Genomic DNA, 22920 nt, shown 5'->3' on the forward strand with positions numbered 1-22920 from the left:
TAAAGCCACTCTTTTCCCTGCCAATACCTGGGGCATCTGAGTGATGTGGGCACCCACAATAGTAACAGCTACTATTGTCCAACACCTACCATGCTCAAGCTCTATTCCAGGCTCTGCACACCATTAACTCATTTTAATGAGTCGCAATATTGTGACTTGGTTTCTATTTTCAGCCATTTAATAAGCATTTAATAATCAGGGAATGTGAAGCACAGAGAGGTTCAGTAATTTGTCTAAGATCACACAGATATGTAGGATTTGAACCCAGGATGGTCAATTCCAACGGCAGTAGTTATTCTGCTGTTTCTGCCCAGTATTCAAAACTCCACTGACATCAGCTGGGAAAACAGATGTGTAACCCAGAAGAAGTCAACTCCCCCTCTGGGTCCTGCTTCCTCATCAGTAGAAAGGAGGTGATATTGACAAGCAATCGAGTAAGAATTCATTAAGGACATTTCACAAAGTGCTTGGAGGCCCAGGAGGAGTGAGAGCCCGAAAACATCTGCATAGAAGCAGCGTGGGCAGGGGCAGGCACCAGAGACCATAGGTACAGAGATTTTCCCGAGGGCCATATCAATAAAGTGAAATTTGGTGGCAGGGCTGTTGCCAGAGCCGGGGCCTCAGTGCTGGCACATTGACAAATGAAGCCTAGGCTTGTTCCAACTGACGATGTCACTGAGTCTTCCTCCTTGTCTCCCAGGACTCGGTGTCCAATTCCTTATGAGAAACCTATTCAGGCAAAAAATAAGGAAACCCAGATTTCATTAGCACTTCCAAAGAGAGGGAATCACTCTTGTGGGTGAAACTCCCAGCGTCTCACTGTTTTACTCGGCTTCTCACTACCAAACTTGGCTGCTGGCTCTTTTTTCCACTCTCCCAGGCCCAGGCCTCGAATTCCATTTTGAATTCCTGGGCGAGGCAGCCAGGTGCACCAGCAACAGGCAGTGGTTCATTTGGAAAAGTATCTGACCTGGTCCTTCACCTCTTCCTGCATTAAGGCTTAGATTTGGTTTTGGTTTGTAGAAATGTTTCCTTAGCTTGGATGGATAAATAGATACAGGCTGACTCACAGCTTTTCAAGGACCACTTGGTTCTAACAGCAAAGACTGATTCCCAAGGAGTGTAGAGCCTGTGACTTTCTGTTTTTTTTTTTGTAATTATGGGAGCTTTGGGTCAGAAGTGACCCCAAACTTCATATAGTTTGACGCCTGTTGACGTGTGAATATTTTCTATCCTATTCCCAGCAAGTTGTTGTCAGGATTCTTGGATGCTTCTCCAATGATGGAGAACTCACTATGTCTCCAGGCCAGCTCAGATGCAGAGGGCAGCTCTTCAGTATTTTCACAGCCAGACTTTAATTGCTCCAGCAGAAACTCACTGCTATGGAAACCAGAACTAGGGAACTAGGACCATTTGTTTAGCTAATCCTGAGCCAGAGGCTCCTTAGATGTCAGCTCTGAGGGGCCCTTGCAGATGACCTGGTCTGACTGCCTGATTTTATAGAGATGGAAGCAACTCTCCAGCACTGGGTCATCAGTGCCAGGGTCTTCCTCTAATTACGACGACAGCTAACATCATTTGGGCCCTTATTACACTCCAGGAACTTTGATAAATGCTTGATGCTACACGACTTCATTTAATTCAAGCTGCTGTAGGGCACTTGTAAGATGGGTATTATTCTTTTAACACATGAAGTAACTGAGATTCAAAGAAGTGAAATAATTAGTCCAAAGCCACAGCAGCAAATTAATGGCAGAGCCAGCACTTGAACCCAGGCCTCCTGAATTCAAAGCCCATATTCGCAGCTACTCTGCTGGGCTGTAAGTGCTACCCCCAGCTTCAGGGCAATTAAGAGCATTGGACTTTCTTCCATGGAAGAAATCACAATTGGAACTTATTATTAGGGATTTAAGGATTCGTGGTAGGCTCTGAGTCCATGTAAAATGCTGAGGTTGGGTCTACGCAAATAAGAAAATTAGGGGAAAATATATCATCAAATGATAGAAATCTGGTTTGATGGATCATTTGCTGCTTGTCTACACATCTGGCCAGTTCCTCCCTGGCTGGTTTTGTGCGGAAACAGTCTGAAGGCCCGTAGCGTACCTGTTATTCTCATCAGGAGACTAATTGGTTTCATTTCCTGACTCACATGATCTCCAGGTGAGATCATGAGAAGCTGGCGATGCCTAATATTTAGTTTACAAGCACAGAGCTCCCACAAGGCTATTTTAAAAAATTGGAGTGAGAAAAAAAAAATTGGAGTGAGAAATGACTGTTTAGCTGGAAAAGAAGTTAACATGATCTTATTTGAAACAATGGAAAGAATTTTTTAGCAATTACTTAAAATTAATTTTCCCTAGGGTTAAAACTTCTGTGAAATCACAGCTACAACTTGAGATTAGATGTGAGAAGTGCTCTATCGTGGAGGGACAGCCCGTGGGTACTTGAGTTGTCTCGTGCTAATTAAGTTTTAGAGCATCTCAAAGCATTTGTCAAAGCTTCTGTGTCCTCTCCTGTCCCCTCCCAGAAAAGGCAGGAGGGGAAGCTGGCGAAGCTTCTGCATTCCCATTTGGTTTCTCAAACCAAATCTAAGGAGTTGGAAGGCGGGATTTCTTATTAGCCTGGAGGCCATTTGGGTAAATATTTCTTCCCATCACCTTGAGGTCAGATTGCCCTTTGGTGCCGATTTTTCTGCTGTGCTCCCACGGGGCTGCCTTTGAGAAGAGAGAACCTCCAGGACGCAGAAGCAGAATCTCCCTTTTGCCTTCTCTGCCCATCTTGGAGTGGACCTTTCTCCAAAGCTCCATGTCACTTTGCACGCAGGATTGGTGCTGTTGGACTAGGGCAGAGTGGCTCTAGCCAAGTGCTGGGAACTCATTTTAATGCCTTTCTGGCAATTTGGAAACAGAAATTCAACAGGTTGGTGTGTGCAGTGAATATCCACATTATATGTATTCATGAATATTTATAGCTATTTCCATGAACCTTTGGACTATACAAATGTATATTTATTGGATAACTACGTAAGAGTTAAATTGAGAATTCAAATGGTAATTTGTTTTAATAATTGTGATATCCATCACATTGCTATCTCAAAAGCCTGCATCAGTTTAAACTTCCACCACGGGTCTCTGACTCTAGGGTCTGTTTTCCCCTACGTTTGTCAACACTGGGTAATATAGGACTTTTTCATCTTTGCCAATCAGAAAGGTGAAAAATGGTGTTGGGTTGTTTAAACTTGTGTTTCTTTAGTTAGGAGTGAGGTTGAAAATCTTTTCATGTATTTATTGGTCATTTGTTTTTATTTTTCTGTGGACTTTTGTTCATGTCCTTTGCCCAGTTTCTTGTCTGTTTTTATTGAATTGTGAGAACCACTGACCTATGCACCTGGTGTGTTAAAATTTAATATGTTAATATCAATGTCCTCCTCCCAATTCATCTCACCATGACACATATGATGTCTACTGGCCTGAAATTAAAAAGGCAGAGGGGTCCTCTTTGGTGTCTCCTATCCACACACTGCCTTTGAGGCTTAAATTTCTATAACCAGGAGAATTCGGTGTTCCTGATAATCTCTGGTTCTAAAGGAAACAAGCCATCAGGAGATGGACAGCTTAAAAGAAGAATGTGAGAAGCTCTGAAACTAAGCCATCCTGAGTCCAATCTGTTATGATAAGAGTGTGACCCATATTTAAAACCCTTTCCTTTTATCAACCTGATCCAGCTTGGAGAAATCATTCCTGTTCTTCAGCTACTTGGGCTGGCCAAAAAAAAAGTGTCACCTTAGAAGCAACCTTGCTTTGTAGCACCTTAGCTGCTCCCTGGGTTTAATATCCAATACCACATGCTCTCCTATGTCCTCAGCAAAACAGACCATAAATAAGACATGTGACCCACAGCTAGCTGAAAATCTCTCTAATGTTTATTTACATTTGCATAGCCACCCCAGGTGTCCAACAATACCAGTGGGAGGACCCCGTATTGACTTCTCAACCCAGTAAATATCTCAATGCATTGTGATCGTCTTATCACCCTCCTAACCATATTTAACTGATGAAGACAAATATATCCTTTGATTTGATCACCTATCTTTTTAAAGCAGGAGTTTTCAGTAGCTGACTGAGAATTGACATATCTGGGTTTCATACACACATGCCTGATTCTCACTGTTTATTGTGTGCCTGTGAATGCATCATTGAATCCATCCATGTCTCAACTGTCAACTTCTTTGTTGTTTTGTGGATGGTATTATGTGAATTCATAGTATTTGTAAGGTAAGACGGTTAAGAGAGAAATTCACTGTATTCTTCATCCCTACTCCTGGCTATTGAAAACCAAAGATAAAGAGAAAATATTGAAGAAAGCCATGAAAAAAGACATACATGAAATATGGAAGACTATGGATAAGAACGACAGCAGGTCACTCACCGGACACTATGTAAGCCAGAAGACAATGGAGGGTCCTCTTGAAAATGCTGAAAACAAAAACTGTCTACTCGGAATTCTATACCCACTGGAAAAAAATCTTTCAAAATGTAGAAATAAAGACTTTTTCATACAAGCAAAAGCTGAGAGAATTCATTACCAGCAGACCTGCATTATAAGACAGCATAAAGTTACCGAGAGGAACACTCTCAGTATTTCTGCTGGTTCTCTCTGTGGTAGGCAATCTTTGCCATGTATTTTAGGCTATTCTTGTGATAAAAAGTAAATCAGTATACTTTTGGGGGCTTGTATTTACACTGCTTGAGGTTCTCTAGGATTCTTGGATCTGTGGTTTGATGTATTTCACTATTTTTGGAAATTTTCTGGCTGTTATCCCCTCAAATATTTCTTCTACCTTGTTCTGTCATCCTTCTTCTGAGATTCCAATTACACATGTAAGACACCATTTGATGTTGTCCCACAGCTCTTGGATACTTTGTTCTAATTTTTTCCCTTTTAAAGAGAAATAGGTGCCTTTTCTTTTCCCCCAGGAAAGGATTGGCCCTAAGCTAACACCTGTTGCCAATCTTCCTTTTTTTTTTTTTTTTTTTTTTGCCCCAAAGCCCCCAAGTGCATGGTTGTATCCTAGTTACAAGTCCTTCTAATTCTTCTATGTGAGCCACCGCCACAGCATGGCAACTGACAGATGGGTGGTGTGTTTTCGTGATTGGGAAACAAACCTGGACCACGAAAGCAGTGAAAGCACCAAACTTTAACCACTAGACATCAAGGCTGGCTCTAATTTTTTCCTTCTTTTTTTCTATTTCTGTTTCAGTCTGGGTAATTTCTATTAACCTATGTTCAAGTTCACTGATTGTTTCCTAGGTTGTGTCCAGTCTATGAATGAACTTTTAAAGGCATTCTTTATCTCTGCTGCAGTATTTTTTATTTATATCATTTCCGATTGATTCTTTCTTAGATTTCCATCTCTCTGCTGAAATTCCCTATTTGTTCATGCATACTGTTCACTGTTTCCATTAGAGTCTCTAATTTATTAATCATAATTACTTTAAATTCCTTGTCTGTTAGGTCCAACATCTAAATAATCTCTGAGTCTAGTTCTGTTGATTGCCTCGTTTCTTGACAGTTTGTTCTTTTTTCTTGCTTTTTTCATGGGTTTCATAATCTTTGATTAAATGCTGGACATCCTCTGCAGGACAGTAAAGATGAAGGTAAATAATATTTATTCCTGGAAATGGGCACATCTCTTTTCTGCTAGGCTTTAAGTTTAGGGGTTTGAGTTAATCTAGTCAGCAGCTGAACTGGTTTGGGGTCTTGTTGCCATGGTTACCTTTCGTGCACCACTGGCTTCAAATTCCTCCAGCTTTACTCTGTGTTCAGGGTAGGCTTTTCGCTTAACGTCCCTGCTGCATCCTCAGCTTTCAGCCTTCCCTGTGCACCCCAGAGAGTGTCTCTCCTCTGCTCTTGCCCCTCCCTTGGCAGTAGAGGCTGTTGTTGGTGTTCCAGTGCCTCTCAGCTTGAATAACAGGCCGGGGGCAGGGGTGTTTTCTGCCGTCCTGATCAATCTTAGGCAGGCCCTATGTGTCCCTTGACTTTGAGATTTGAACTTTCTCAGTGTTCCTGCCCCTTCTTCCTGTGGCAGGTGATCTCTGCCACATATTTTAGGCTGGGTTTGTGCTAGAGAGTTCCTCCACCCCCCTGGTCAGGGCAGAAGGCCTCTAATCATCTGTACTTTCGATGGTTTCCTGCCCCTCCTCAGAGGTTTTCATCTTGTGCCCTTCCCCTACTTACAATGGGTTCCCTTGGGTGACAGGATTTGCCCTTCCCCTAATGGCTTCAGGCCACAGGGGAGAAGGTTCTGGACAGGGCTCTATATTTTTTCATGTAGCATCAGCTATTCCTGCCTCCATGACTCCGCCACTGAGGGACCTTTCGCCCTTTGGCCCACCTGCCCCCATCTTTCTTGAGAACTCCTGGTGGAGGTTCTTAGAGAAGAGTCTATGAATATATGCGAACTCCACTTTGTCCGCAGTTTCTCTTGTGTCTGCAACTCCCATCTGCCATCTGCTCTGCCACAGATGAGCCAGTGCTCACATACTGTCTATTCTCTGAAGGCCCTGTCTTTCTTAGATGTCAGGCTACTTGGTTGTCCTGAAAGCTCAGGATTCAAGAAAAGTTATACTTTTGCAGTTTAGCCAGCTGCTTGTTGTTCTTAGAGTAGCAGCAATACTCTTTCCAGTTCCTTGGCACAACTCCACAGGACTCAGCCCCTCTAGAGCTTCGTGCTCCTGCACCCCTCTCATCTGCATGTTCTTTGGGGCAGGCACCGTGTCTTGGTTGTTGACGTACCCTCGGAACTTGACAGAAAGTGGGTATCGCTAAATGTTTGTGGAATGAAATGGGCTCTGTGGCTGGCAGCCATGTGGTCAATGAGGCAGTTAGAGCTGTTGGCAAAGGGAAGGTGCTCCAGGAAGGACAAAAAATCCATTGTAAAATTGCGGTTGGAGACTTTTATGCCTCAGAATCTTTTATCTGTGCCCTTCTCCCTCTCTGAGGGGCCCATTTACATTCACTGTCCCTCATCATGCCCTTCTCTAAAGGTAGGATCTAATTTAAGATCAGATCTCAGAGGGGAATGGATGACTTGTACTCGGAGGTTCTTCCAAAGTGTTGGGGACCCAGAGAATTCTGATTTATTTATCCATCAAGTGTTTATTGAGTGCCTTCTTCATGCCAGGCAATTTTAGGTGCCTCTTGATCCTGAGTCCACTCTTGGGGCTCTAAATGATTCCATCTAGGTCTCTATATGAGTTGGGGTGATCTAACGCCTGTGATAAACAACCTCAAAATTTCAGTGTCTTAACACAATAGGCATTTATTTCTCATTCATGGTACAATCCAATGCAGGCGTTCATAGGCAGCCTTCCATGATCCAGGCCTTTTCCATCTTGAACTCTCCCCTCTGCTGGGGCCTCTCCATTCAGCTGGTGGATGATTCAAGAGACCGTGGAGAAGATGCCTACTTCTTAATCATAACAGCACAGACGTGAAATATGTTGATTGTATTATTATCGTATTGGTGAAAATTAGTCACATACTCCCTTCCTAGATGCAAGAGAGGCTGAGAAATCCAGTCTCTAACAGAGAAACTGCTTTGTAGTGACAACTCGACACCCTAGAAGGGAACATCAGTCTTTGGTGATGTTAGCTGTCTCTGCCACAGTCTTGGAGAGATTGGGTGGACAATGATGTTGATCCGTTGGTTCCAGCAAGGATTAAGTCTTGAAAAGACTCTACACAAATACTTCACAACCATCCTGAGTCAGAGCCTGTTTGGAGTGTGACCTTTGGAGATTTAGAGTGTGAAGTGGGGAAGACCTGGGGTGGGAGCAGGAAGATACTTGAGGAATGAGCTGGGGACATTTGGGCGTATGAGCTGATCATTTCCTGCGCTTGGGCTAGCGTGGGTGCTAGTTTGCCCCATACTAAGTGCAAATTCTTCTATCTGGCACTTAAGAGCCTTCATAATCTTGCCCTGATATACTTACCTAGCCTTCTCCCTGTCCCCTTCTGCTGGTCCCCTGTGCTTAGGTTACATAGCATCCCATCATCTTCCCTACGGAGCAGATCAATATTCATTCATTCATTCATTCATTCAACATGTGCCACTCTCTATAGAGGAGCACAAGAGCAAACAAGGTAAATCCCTACCCTCAGGAAGTTACAGTGCTTATGTGCGCTGACCTTTTCAGATTGAGCCTTTGCTTGGGAACTCGAAATGCTGATACCAGAAAACCTCCTTCCTTGGGGAAATATCCTTTTATTACCCTGCCTTTCTCTGAGTCAATAATTACTGTAGGCCCTTTGATCTGGTTCTGGCATCTACACAATACAAGAGCCCCTTCCATAGCTTTCCAGCAAAGCCATCTAGTGTTTGCTAAAGATAGGCCAAGGTCGGGGGTTCACGCCTCTGAGGCACCTGATAGAAAGAACCAAACCCTATTTCACTTTTGGTCCTACCTTGGTCCTCTGGGCCACACAATACAAATCTGCCCCTTTGTCCACTGGGGAGATCATCCGAGATTGACAGGATCTTCTCTCCAGAAAGGCCTCTCACCAGACAATACCTTCTTTCTCAGAGACCCACCCGTCTCCAGTTTTATCAAGTACACCGTGGACGTCCCCCAGCTCCGTGCTCCCAAAGTCGCTTGCCCATTGCTGTCCTCATAGGCGTCCATTCACAGATCCCTGACCATGATAGAATGATAACAAAGCACAGGGTTAAACTCAGCCTGACTGGATCTGGTAATCCAACACTGGGTAGGAGAGGACTGTGGGAGATTCCTTGCAGAGGCTTTGTCCTCTCCCTCTTGGTAACTTTAAGAAAGATCTTGCATACATGGGGGCGTATTCAGAGATGGGCTTGCAACAGGTTAAATTAAGTGTTCCAGAAGTTTTCAGTTTGCTTTCCTTTGTTTGCTTTATCATTTTGACCATTCTCCAAATGATGTTCTTTTTGGGAAAAAAGAAATAGTCAGAAACTTCAGGAAATACACTTTTAAGTTGTAGTAAGCAATAAAAACATAGCATCTGTTTAATTGATTATAATTTCCATGGAAAGATCTGTGCGAACAACATTTTAAAAGGCTTTTGCTTTGCCCAGGGTTTCTCTTTGTGTCCCACTTGAGCAATTTCCTCTCACATCCTTCTGTCCCTGGGCCTAGAAGCCGGGTAAATAAGCAAGCCCCAGAGAGATCCCGAGAGCCAGCAACATCCTGGAAATCTGAGGCCGAGAGGTTAAGCACAACAACGCTCTCTTTCCAGGAAGGAATGAGTGAATCAGAGCAACGACCTTGGCTGTCAGTCAGTCCTTGTCCCACTTTTCCCACTCTCTTCCTCTCTGCCCCCCGCCCTCTCGTGCCCCGAGCTGTGGAGGGGCCAGGACTGCCCCCCCCCCCCCCGCTCTCCTGCACGAGTCCATCCAGCCTTTGGCGTGTCCCTCAGGACTTCGTGTGTCCACAAAGCCGAGCTGAGTCAAGCTTCCTCTCCAGCTCCGAGAAGAATGCCCGTCAGGAAGCTCAATTATTTAGAGAATGTGAAATACAGTATTTTAATGGAGCTATTTTTCACGTCCCTCTAGAAAAAGGATGTAGTGTTCGTTGCGGGTCTATCTGCAAATGAGTCTTGTTCACACTAGAAAGCCTTCCTGATTTCGACACAACAAACTCCTGGTACTTTTCTCTGCCACAGAGAGATTTTGGCTGCGGCTCTCATCTCCACAGGTGCAGTCCAGCGAGACAGGCTGTTGAAATGTAGGCAGTGTTGTCAGGAAAGGGGCCTGCCTTCGGATCTAATCGGCAATTTCGGTGCCAAGCCACACCACAGCAAAACATCAAGCAGGGCGTTGACATTTATTTCTGGATGCCGCGCCTGGTCTTAAAGCAAAACCATGATGTTAGCCGCCGGAGAGGCGAGCGCCTCTTGTGCTTGTGACTGTAACGCCAGTGGTTAAAGTTTCAGGCACGTTTTACTTTTGGTTGATAGTCTTCCCACGATAAACACCAAACTCTCTCTAGTCAGTAGCAAGAGAATTCATGGCAAGAGACTGTTGCCAGGAGTCAAACTCCATGATCTTCTTTGTCGAGGATGGACTGTCAGATCCTCTTTGTTGAAACAGGTTTATCTTTATCACAATAAAGATAAGATAAACAATTAAAACAACAGTGTTGAGAGCATCATTCACATCCCTGGGCTACTGAGCTCCAAATACTTCACTACTTTGGAATTTTTAAAAAATCCTTGTGTCACAGTTATTGGTTTTTCCAGATGAAACTGGGCTACACAAACACACTTTGGGTTTGTGCGATTTCACTTAAAACATGTGTCCTGGCTCAGAGACCTGGTTCGAACCCCAGTCAGTTCAGGGAAATGAATATTCCTTACTCTTGAACCACTTTATAAAAGAGTTCAGGCTTCTTTGAAGCCAGAAAAGAGATGTTTTTTAGACCAAAGCTTCCTGTGCAGTGTTGAGCCCTAGTATCACTTCACTGAGGGGAATAAAGGCAAGAGAGGGCACCGTGGTAGAGAGGCCTCAGGTGACTACAGGAGGAGCCTCGCTTTCTTGTCTCTGCACCGGCTCACCCTCAGCACTTCCCGCCCGCCTGCCCCTCCACCTGCGGGGAGGGGAGTGTGGAGGCACTGGGCAGACAGGGACAAGGGGAAGTGAGAATGGGAACATACCAACAGACGTCTTTGAGTGTTTTACAGTAGAGGGATAGGTTGATAACATTTCTTTGACTTTGAAAATGACTTTGACCCGTGCTGCACAAAAACTTGTTTACCAGCTTGGAAGACGAATATGACTACATCTGCTTGTAATGTTCAAACGAATCACTTTAGCCGCCCCCACAGCCAAATTCACAGGAAGTCCTGCCCCTCCCAGGACTCCTCACCTCTATGTCTGGGAATTCTCAGGTGCTCTCAGCCTGAAGGGCCCTGGCACCGGCTGAAGAGGGGAAGGAAGAACAAACCCACAGGGTTCTCTGCCTGAGGAGCCCTTGCTGGGGGGGCGGGAGGCAGGAGGGGGCTCCACCCTTGGGGGAGGGCTATGGTTCTTTTGTTTTCCCAACTCTACACCCAAGCTTACCCTGGCCCATGGCAGGTGGGGGGGGGGGGGGGCGGCGGGGGGGGAATAGATCTACTTGGCGTCCTTTCCTGGCAGCTGGCCCCTGACCCAATCATCTCAGGCCAAGCTTCTAATGCTGTGCATCTTCAAAAGGAAGGAGTCAGGGTTGCTTCTGGGCTCTTCCTTACAGGAGGCCCCTTGACCTCTGCAAATTTACCAGCCCCTTTCCAGAGCAGGGCAGTGGGGTGGAAGAGGGACACACTTACACGTGGTTTGGAAAATCTCCAGGTCTGTGAATAATTCTAGGTTTAACCCCTACCGGCTCCCAAATAGAATTCTATGTCCGTGATGGGAAGATCTCACAAGATACGAGGGGAACTGTGACATTTTACTGTGTCACTTACTAGAGAGTTTGAGTCTTGTGGCAAATGCTAATAAGTCTCCAAATTTATTCCTAAGAAATTGACCTCCACCTCAGGTATCTGCCCAAGTAGAGGAGCCACCTGGTAGCGGTAACGCTCGTTTCGGGGTCTGCCCACTCAGGCCTGGGCGACTAACTCAGTGTATGTGACCAACTTTTTTTTTATAGCGTATATAACTACTTTTTTGTTTAGTGCATATAATCTACTGTGATTGCTACTTTCCCCCCCAAATTTTATTTGAAAATTTTCAATCCTGCAGAAAAGTTTCAAGAACAGTACAATGCTATACACTCCTGATCTGCACAGTTTTCTGTAATACTTCAAAAAAAAAAAAACTTAAGACTAGTACAAGGAACCCCCAAATATCCTTCAGCTAGAGTCACCAGTTTTAATGTTTTGCCATATTTGCCTTAACTGTCCCTGTCTGCACACACAAACACATAGATTTATATATATAAATGTGTATATATGTACATATGTATATACATTTAATTTTGTTTATGATGTGAGAGTATATTGCAGATATCACGATTCTTCACCCTTTATACTATGTGTCTACAAGGAGGACATTGTCCTACACAACCACAATCACTTTGAGGAAACAACATTGATACAAAATTACTATCAGACATCGTCTATATTCAAGTATTCCCAATGTATGTCATAGCTGGATTTTTTAAATATCTAGGATACAATCAAGGATCACACAGTGTATTTAGTTGCTGTGCCCCTTTAGTCTCTTTTCATTTAGAATAGTCCACCCAATTTTTTTTAATTTTTCATGACACTGTTTTTTTTTTTTTTTTTTTGGTGAGGAAGATTGGCCCTGAGCTACCATTTGTGGCCAATCTTCCTCCTTTTGCTTGAGGAATGTTGTCCTTGAGCTAACATCCTTGCCCATCTTCCTCTATTTTGCATGTGGGATGCTGCCACAGCATGGCTTGATGAGCAGTGTGTAGGTCCATGCCCGGGATCCAAACCGGCAAACCCTGGGCCACTGAAGCAGAGTGTGCAAACTTAACCACTATGCCACTGGGCCGGCCCTATGCTGACATTTTTGAGGAATCTAGGTAAGTTGTTTTGCAGAATTTGAATGTTTCTGGTTGTTTCCCAGTGATTTGTTTTATGTTAAACATTCTTGACAGGAATAGTACGTGGATGATATTGTTTACTTCTGTTGCATTTCATGAGAGGGGCAGCACAAGACGTCCATTTGTTCCATTATAGGGGATGTTCAAGTTTGATCATTCAGTTAAAGTAACGCCAATCAGATTTCTCCTCCACGACTACCGTACATGTCAATTGGAAAGAGTCTATTGAGATGACATTCTAAACAAAAATAACTAAAAACCTGCTTTCAGCTACTTGCTAATCCAATGGTCCACTTTCTCTCTTCTGTTCCCTCAGTGTCCTTACAAGACTTCATGGTCATCCACAGCACTGCTCTGGCAGAAATGCACCCGTCCGTTTACACAGCTGTCCAATGTTGATAACTGGCTGGTTGCTTGTCCACACCAACTCCCACTGGATGGAAAGGTCCTCATTACTCTCATTGGTTTAAAGATGTGCTCTGGAGCCTCTGCTGACTTCGCCTGTCTCTCTCTGGCAGGAACCGATCCGCTGCTGCGGCCTTTTTGTAAACAGTCATGCATGTATTTATTTTCCCCCCTCAGAGAATACAAACGAGTGGATCAAAACCACAGCTCATCTTCCCAACTAATCTCTTAAACAAAACACAACATTAAACATAACTGAAACACAATGAAAGACAGAGAAATTTCAAAACAAGGGAGATTATGATGTAGAAAGACTGGATTGCGAGTTAGGAGACCTGGTTCAAGTCCCAACTCTTCAGTTTATAAACTGTGTGATTTTAGGCAACTCATTTCACCTCTCTGAATTTCAGGGTTATTATCTCCAGGAATAAAACCATATTTATGTCTGTCTGTTAATGCATCAAACAAAAGAAACCAGATGAATTTTCACTGAAATTGGATGGCTATTTAGGGTATGAAATAACATTAGCTTTGGGTGGCCCTGAGAGACACCTCAAAGAGCTAAGTCCTTGGACCAGTCAGGATAGCCCTGGTTGTGCTTTGGTTACAAGTTATTCTGAAATCTCAGAGACTTAACACAACCCAAATTTCTTTCTCATGTTGTATGTCCATAATAGGCTTGCTGTGGGCCGGCTTCACCCTGCCTTCACTCTGTCACCCTGGCTGATGGTGAAGCCTTTGTCTGGGACATTGCTGGGCTTATGGAAGAAGGAACAGAGACACGGCAAACCACATCCTGGTGTTAGAGCTTTTCATTGGCCAAAGTAAATCATTGATCATGCCTGACACCAGTCTGGGAGGGAAGTCTCCTCCTCCGGCAGGAAAAGCTTTATAGGGAGGGGCAGAGAAATGTTTAGTCATCAGCAATAAGAGCTATTGCAGAACTCAACCTTGAAAGCAGCTGAAGCAAAGTTCATTGATAGGCTTTTGGGGCCACCTATGTGGAAATATTTTTTCAACATGTTAAGTCACCATAAATAAATTAATCAGTCAAATATGAGCTCCAATTGCTAATCTGTAGCTCAGCTGCTTTTCATATGACCAAGTCTATACAGTATGCTCCAGGTCCGTAGCAGCAGTGAGACATTGATTTAATAATGGTTAATGGCCAGCCCCAGTGGCCCAGTGGTTAAGTTTGGCGCGCTGCGCTCCAGCGGCCTGGGTTCAGTTCCTGGGCACGGACCTACACCACTGGTCTATCAGTGGCCATACTGTGACAGCGGCTCACATACAAAAAGGAATAAAAAAGAGGAAGGTTGACAACAGATGTTAGCTCAGGGCGAAACTTCCTCAAAAAAATAATAAAAAATAATGGCTAAAACTTCTCCAAACAGCAGTGGGGAGGCTAGAAATTCAATACCTGTTCTTGCAGGTATTACAACACCTGTTATGTGAATTTCACAGGTTTTTTGTGGGGATCGAGCATGATGTCATGTGTGACAAGGCTTTGGGTTATATAAATGTTAGATATGGTTGTGTCCCTGCCACTAGGCTTGGAGCTCCTTGGGGGTGGGGAGTAGAGTTTACTCATCTTTGAATTTCCAGTGCTTAGCCCACAGTAGCATGTAGAAGAATCTGAATAAATCCTGATGGAATGAATGACTGAATGAGGATACATAAAAGGAAATCTAGTTAGGGTAAGAAAAGAGTCCAAATCTATATTTGGAAATAATGGTTAAACTCTTCTTTTGAAGTCTGCATAACCTTGATTGACAAAAGTGATCAAGGAAGGAAAATTACAAACCAATACCTCTTATGAAAATGGCTGTAATAGCCCAAACCAAGGGGCTCCACTGACAGTAATGGAGTAGCTTGTATTGAACCAACTCTCCTCAAGCCAACGATGATAAAGTCTGAAGAAAATATAAAAAATGACTAGCTGAAGGCACTTAAGAGCACATAGAAACTAGAGGGGAACTGACATTTAGAAGAAAGAGATGGCACAGGATGAGCTCCTTTTAAGTTGGTTTTTGCTACAGTAAGGAAAGAAGACTATTTGAAAAGAAATAAATGAGGGCAAAATAAAATCTTTAATTTTTCTTATTCTTAATTGATATAAAAGATAACTATTTGTTTAAGTAGTAATAGTAACAACGTATTGGGTAAATACAGCTTATGGATAAGTCACATGAATGACAGCAGTGTTGTAAATTTGGGAGAGAAGAATTGAGAATACTTTGTTATAAGGTGCCTGCACTACATGTAAAGTAGTATAGTGTTATTTAAAGATATTCCTAGATTAGTTTAAAAATGTATGTTGCAAACTCTAGGGGAACTTCTAAAAAATTTAATAAAATGTATATAATATGCTAAGAGAGGAGATAAAATGAATATGGAGATAAAATAAACATGTAAAATGTTTATTTACAACCAGAAAAGGCAGAAAAGAAGAGGAAAAAATGAAACAAAGAACAGATATAATGAATAGAAAAGAGTTACAAACATGGTACATCTTAATCCAACTATATCAGTAATTGCTTTAAATGTGAATGGTCTAAAGGTACCAGTTAAAAGACAGACTGTCAGACTGAGTCAAAAAAGAAGACTCAACTATACGTTACTACAAGAAACTCACTTTAATATAAAGACTCAGATACATTAACCTTGAGGAGATGGAGACGGATATGTCATGCTAACACTAATTAAAAGAAAGCTGGAATGACAACATTTATTTCAGACAAAGCACACTTCAGAATACAGAAAATTACCAGGGATAAAGAGGGGCATTACATAATGATCAAGGGATCAATGCTCCAAGAAAACATAATAATCCTAAATGTGTATGCATCTAACAACAGCACATCAAAAACATGTGAGTAAACAACTTATATAATTCAAGGAGAAATAGACAAAATCCACTATTGTAGTTGGAGACTTCAACACATCTCTTTTGGGAATTGATAAATCAAGCAGACAGAAAATCAGTAAGGATGTAGTTGACCTAAATGGCATTATCAATCAATTTGATCTTATTGACATTTCTAAAATACTCCATCCAAAAAACAGCAGAATGTACATTCTCCTCAAGCTTACGTGGAACATTCATGGAGATAGAGCATATCCTGGGCCATAAAATACATCTGAACAAATTTAAGCGAATAGAAATCATGCAAACTGTATTCTCAGACCACAGTGGAATTAAACTAAAAATCGATAACAGAAAGACAGCTGGAAAATCTCCAAATATTTGGAAATTAAATAATAGTACACTTGGGAAGAATACATGGGTCAAAGGAGAAGTCTCAAGAGAAATACCTTTAACTAAAGAAAAAAAAAATACAATTTATCAAAATTTGTGAGATGCAGTAAAAGCACTGTTTACAAGGAAATTTATAGCATTGAATGCATATATTAGAAAGGAAGAAAGATTTAAAATTGATAATCTAAGTTTCTACTTGAAGAAACCAGAGAAAGAAGAGAAATTTCAGACTAAGGCAAGAAGAGAAAAAGAAATAATAAAATTTAGAGCAGAAATTAACACAATTGAAAACAGGAAAACAATAGAAAAAAATCAACAAAATTGAAAGGTAGTATTTGCAAAAGATCAATAAAACTGATAAATATCTAGGCAGACTAATCAGGAAAAAAGAAAAAGACACAAATTGCCAATATCAGAAAAAAAAGAGGGCTCATCTACTGACCCCATGGACATTAAAGGAAAATAAAGGAGTACTATGAACAGCTCTATGCCCACAAATTTAATAACTTAGATGAAATGGACCAATTCCTTGAAAGACACAAACTACCAAAACTCACACAAGGAGAAACAGATGATCTATATAGGCCTATATCTATTAAGGAAATTGAATCAAAAACTAATAATCTTCCAACAAAGAAAGCACTAGCACCATATGATTTTACTGGTGAATTCTACCAAACATGTAAGAAAAAAATTATACCAATTCTCTACCATCTTGTCCAGAGAATATTAATTCATTAATTGTATCAAGTATACAATACTAATAACATAATAGGGGAAACTGGATGTGGGATGTATGGGAACTCTGTACTATCTTTTGAAATTTTCCTGTAAATAAAAAATTGTTCTAAAATAAAATAAAAAGTAGAATGTTGAAAGGAAAAATTGTCAACTTGGAATTCTATATCCAGCAAAAAATAATCCTTGAAGAATAAAGAAAAAATGAAGTCATTTTCAGACAAAGGAAAACCAGGATAATTCATTAGCAGCAGCCCTGAACTCCGAGCAATACTAAAGGAAAATAGGGCCAGATGGAAGATCAGATCTTCAGGAAGAGATAAAAAGATAAAAACTGTGTGGATATAGTTTTTAAAACTATCTTTTTTCTCTTGATTTCTTTAAAGCAAAAGTTCTAGTATTGTGTTGTAGGGTTTATAGAGTATGTAAATGTAATGCTTGTCAGAACTGTAGCATATAAGATGGGGGTGAACAAAGACCTAAAGGTAAGACCTGAAACCATAAGGCTTCTAGAAGAAAACGTAGGTAGCACACTCTTTGACATCAGTATTAAAAGGATCTTTTCGGACACCATGTCTTCTCAGACAAGGGAAACAATAGAAAGAATAAACAAATGGGACTTCATCAGACTAAAGAGCTTCTTCAAGGCACCGGAAAACAGGATTGAAACAAAAAAACAGCCACTAATTGGGAAAAAATATTTGCAAGTCATATATCCGACAAAGGGTTACTCTCCATTATATATAAAGAACTCACACAACTCAACAACAAAAAATCAAACAACCCGATCAAAAACTGGGCAGGAAACATGAACAGACATTTCTCCAAAGAAGATATACAGATGGCCAATAGGCACATGAAAAGATGTTCATCATTACTGATCATCAGAGAAATGCAAATGAAAACTACACTAAGATATCACCTTACACCCATTAGAATGGCAAAAATAACCAAAAGAAAAAGTAACAAATGTTGGAGAGGTTGTGGAGAAAAAGGATCCCTCATACACTGCTGGTGGGAATGCAAACTGGTGCAGCTGCTATGGAAAACAGTATGGAGATTCCTCAAAAAATTAAAAATAGAAATACCATATGACCCAGCCATCCCACTACTGGGTATCTATCCAAAGAGCTTGAAATCAGAAATCCCAAAAGTCCCATGCACCCCTATGTTCACTGCAGCATTATTTACAATAGCCAAGATGTGGAAGCTACCTAAGTGCCCATCAACTGATGATTGGATAAGGAAGATATGGTATATATATACAATGGAATACTACTCAGCCATAGAAAAGAATAAAATCGTCCCATTCACAACAGCATGGATGGACCTTGAGGGTATTATGTTAAGTGAAATAAGCCAGATAGAGAAAGACAGTCTCTGTATGACTCCACTCATAGAGGGAAGTTAAACATGTAGACAAAGAGAACAGATTAGTGGCTACCAGGGGTAAGGGGGGTTGGGGGTGGGCACAAAGGGTGAAGTGGTGCACCTATAATATGACTGACAAATAATAATGTACAATTGAAATTTCACAAGGTTGTAAACTATCATAATCACAATAAAAATTAAAGAAAAAAGGTGGGGGTGAAAATGAGTATGGAGTTAGAAGCTTCTTATACTTTGAATGAAGTGGTATAACATTAACTCTAAGCAGACTCTAAGTGAAAAACTAAGTATATATGTTGAAATATCTGGAGCAACCACTTAAAAACAATGCAAAGTGGTATAGCTAAAAAGCCAATTAAAAAAAATGGAATTCTAGCGAATGTTCAATTAATCCAAAAGAAGTCAGAAAAGAAAGAAGAATGAAGTCCAGGTGACACAAACAGGAGACAAAGAGCCAAGTGCTAGACCTAAATCCAAGCATGTCAATAATGACACTGAACAGAAATGAACTAAATACCCCAGTTAAGAGGAAGAGATTATCAGAATGAATTAAAAACAAAAAACAAAGCAAGACCCAATTATATGATGTCTAGAAGTGATGTGCTTTAAATATAGTGACACAGATAGATCCAATATAAAAGGATAGAAAAACAACACATATATAAAGCACAAAAAGTCAGAGTGGCTATATTAATATCAGATAAAGTAAACTTTAAGGTAAAGAGTATTACCATAAATAAAGAAACATTTTATAAAAGACAAAAGGAGCAATTCTGCAAGAAGATATAGCAATCATAAATGTGCATGCACCCAATAACAGATCTTCAAAATATAAGAAGCAGAAATTGACAGAATTAAAGGGACAAATAGACAATTCTGATGAAAGATAGAATTGAGAAACTGAGTGTAGATGATTTTGATAGCGTCTCCCCCAAAACATAAATCACTTAGGTTTTTATCTAACAAAATATGTTCCAGACCTAAGCATTGAAAATTAAAAATTGATGAGAGAAATTAAAGAACAAAATAAATGGAGAGATACACTATGTTCAAGAATTGGAAGACTCATTATTGTTAAGATGGCAATTCTCCCCAAAATGACCTATAGATTTCTCACAATCTCAATCAAAATTCAAGTGAAAAAATACAAATCGGCAAGCTGACACTAGAATTTATTTGGATATACAAAGGATCTAGAAAAACCAAAGCCATCTTCTCTCAAGAATGAAATTGGAGGAGTGTTTTACACTATCCAATTTTACAACTAAGTGTAAAACCACAGTAATGAAGACAGCGTCACATCAGTGAAAAGATAGACATGGAAATCAATGGGAAAAAATAGAGAATTCAGAAATAGAACCACACACCTGTGGTCACTTGATTTTCTACAAAGGAGCCAAGGCAGTTCAGTGGGAGAAAGAAAGGCTTTCTGATAAGTAGTGTTTGGTTAAATGGCTGTCTCCTTGGAAAAAAGTGGACCTTAGCCCTGATAGCATGCCATACAGAATAATTAACAAGACATGAATCATAGACCTAGACGTAAAACTTAAAACTGTAAGATTTCCAGAAGAAAATATAGGGGAAAATATTTGCAACATTGGGAGGAGGCAAAGATTTCTTGGAACCGGGAAAGCACATTTTATAGAGAAAAAAATGAATTCGAAGAACTGGACTTCCTCAAAATTACAAACTTTTGTTCTTTGACAGACACATCAAGAAAATAATAAAGTAAGCCACAGCCTGCGAGAGGTTTCTTTGTGCCAGTTCACTCCCTATATCCTTAGGATGATCTGGTGGGCTGGAGATCTAAGAAGGCAGGGTAGCCTAAAAACCTAGGAATGTGGTGAAAAGAAGGACTCTCTAAAGTATATAGAGATAAAAAGGGTATGAGAGGCGGAAATACAGAATCTTGACCAAATCCCAGAAGAGCCAACAAGGAATGTCTGTTAAAGGAGACACCTTAGGACAAGTAAAATGAACGGCTACTTCACCCAGGGAGGAGGAAAGTTTTTGAGTTTGTTACTCTGAGAGGTGGCACTTAGAGAGATCAAGAAGGAGTTTTATGTCTACAACATGTTAAGGGAATCTGTGAATACTTGGAGCATGCCCCTCACCCTTCTAAGGTCTATTGTGATGGTGCCTGGTCATCCATGTGCTTGGCGCTTCCTCCCATCTCAGCCATTCACCCTATCCCTTCCCCTCCCACCCCTCATGCTAGTGGTCTAAGCTCTGCTTGGTGGAGAGGTTGGAGAAGGAGTGTTTGCTGGCAGAGTCCCAATTTGATCTATGCGTCCATCCTTCTTCCATGTGACTACCTCCAGAGCACATTCTCTTGGCCAGTGACAGGCCAATGGGTGGGCTCAGGACCCCTTCCCGATCACTGAGTCCTGAGGGAAGGTACCTGGATCTAATCTCACATCTCTTCCTGTGTAGAATAGCCTTACTATCATTTCCTCAAAGGTGAGACTTCGAACGAACTCTAATTCTTACCCTGGCTTGAAAAGTCCAGCCAAGAGCCATGGTCGATCCTTGAGGTGCTGCCACCAGGTGAGAGAAGAAGCAGGGTGTTCTCCAGTTTTGATGGGACAGCCCAGCAATCCATGTCCTCTGTCCTCTGAGCACACGGAAAGCCAACAAATCAAATTCTGAACACTTCAGTGAACCCTGTCTCAAGTGATATTTATCTCCCCTGACCATCTTGTGTGCTTTTTATTGAATAAGCTGCACTCTATTACTTTCTTGTTTCATACACAATTGCAGTAGGTTCTCCTAACTCTGGTTTTCAATCATAATTATCTAATCCCCTACCACCTTCAATTATTCTGCCCTTACTTCAATATTTTTTCTTTTATTCTCACATCTAAGCCTGTAATAATCCTATAATTGGGCCAATTAAATGGAGAGCAGCGGGAAGAGCTGTTCCTGGGTACTGCGGTGTGCATTTCTTTCTGAAGGAGGTAGGGCCTGGAACTCACCCAGTGGGGTAGAGAAAGGCAAATGGGACATTGTGGGGGTGACCACAGCCACAGCCTGTCCAGAATCTGTGTTGTGTGGGGAAAAACAGACTCCCTAGATCTTATCTCAAATCTTGCTCTGTTCTCCTGATCCAGGAGAGGGGGAGGTGGTAGTGAGGGTCTTTAGTGATAAGAGATTGATTTGGAATGAGACTTACAAAATCCAGGGGAACGTCCTCTGAAATAATGAGCATTCAAGTCAAGGTAGAAGTGGCCTCAAGACCCTTTGGCACAGCTGACAGCGCTGACTCACACCTGAACAGAGAGACGGCGGCTCCCTTTGTTTAGGGAGTCAATATAATGAGTCTGGGTTTGGGACTTGTCAATCTTTTTAATGGGTGCTAAATAACCAATTAACATGGGAATGCACACTCCGCCCTCCCAGGCAGGCATGGTGTGATTCCCCAGCATCTCTGGTGGGGTCTGATAGTGGGCTATGGAGAGCCCTCCAGTCCCGACCTGACCCCAGGGGAGCAGCAGGGCTCCCCAGGGCCTGCGGAGAAGGCATCTTTCTGGCCTCCAGGCAGGAGGGAGGACTGCTCCTTTGAATCACCGATGCAGGCACAGATGGAAAAGGGAAGCATGAGAGTAACATCCACACTCTGAAATGACATCCAAGCAGAAAATGCGGTGGCTGGGCAGTGTTCTAGGAGCAACAGGCCCAGTGGTTGCCATTTGGAGAGGGAAAAATGGGAGAAAGCTACAGAAATAATCAGCCTTTCTCATGTGGTCAGCAGCTCTTAGGTCTCAAACGCTTGTTGCCTCTGGGACCTCATCTGACCCTCACATCTGGACAGAGCGCTGGTCTGGAAGTCAGCAGATGTTGCTCCACCAAGAGCAGGCTGTGGGACCTGGGCTGGGTTCTTTTCTGTCCGGGCTGGGTCATGAGAGCAGCTTTACAAGGTGTTGTGAAATAACACATGGCCAGCCAGCCAGCAAACACTTATTCAAGGTCCGCTATGCTCCAGCCAGGGCATATGAAGAAGACCAAGACAGGATTCCTTCCCTCAAGGAATGCCAGGCTCTGGATGAAGCCAGCTCTCTGTTCTTAGCCATCAGCACCTTTCCTCTACCAGAGACTTTCTCCACCCTCTCCTTGAGGTACCTCCTTTAGCTTAAGCGTCACTAGGTCCAGGAAGCCTTCCCTAATACTCCACTCTGCCCCAACAAGCTGGATTAGATCTCCTGTTAAATACTCCTTCCCACCTTCTATTTCTCCATCATGATAGTTAGCAGACCTCTCATTACCTGTTCGATGTGTTCCTTACTGGACCATAAACATCAAGAAGACAAGGAGTGTCTCAAGCGCTGCTGTGTCCTTCTCACTAAACACGGTGCCTGGCACGGAAGAGGCACTTGAGGAAGTTTTATTGAACCAAAACAATTCATGCAAAAGTAAAATGATGTAATCCTTATCTTTAGGGGCCAGGAATCAGATACAAAGAAGAGGTGAGGCTCGACAAGTCCACACAGCACACTGATTGGCAAGACTGGACTAGGATGCAGCATCCCGCCTCCACCCAATGCTCTC

At 42.0% G+C, this 22920-nt stretch overlaps 1 long non-coding RNA gene across 1 annotated transcript; it reads right to left on the reverse strand.

The window, feature by feature from the left end:
- Nucleotides 1-322: 322 nt before the first annotated feature.
- Nucleotides 323-22722, reverse strand: LOC124237786 (uncharacterized). Its single transcript, XR_006888127.1, has 3 exons — nt 22638-22722; nt 20866-20989; nt 323-729 (listed from the first exon to the last, which is right to left on the reverse strand). It is a non-coding gene; the product is annotated as an uncharacterized LOC124237786 (long non-coding RNA).
- Nucleotides 22723-22920: the final 198 nt, after the last annotated feature.

The sequence above is a fragment of the Equus quagga genome, chromosome 4 (genome assembly GCF_021613505.1).
Source record: "Equus quagga isolate Etosha38 chromosome 4, UCLA_HA_Equagga_1.0, whole genome shotgun sequence".
Lineage (NCBI taxonomy): Eukaryota > Metazoa > Chordata > Mammalia > Perissodactyla > Equidae > Equus > Equus quagga.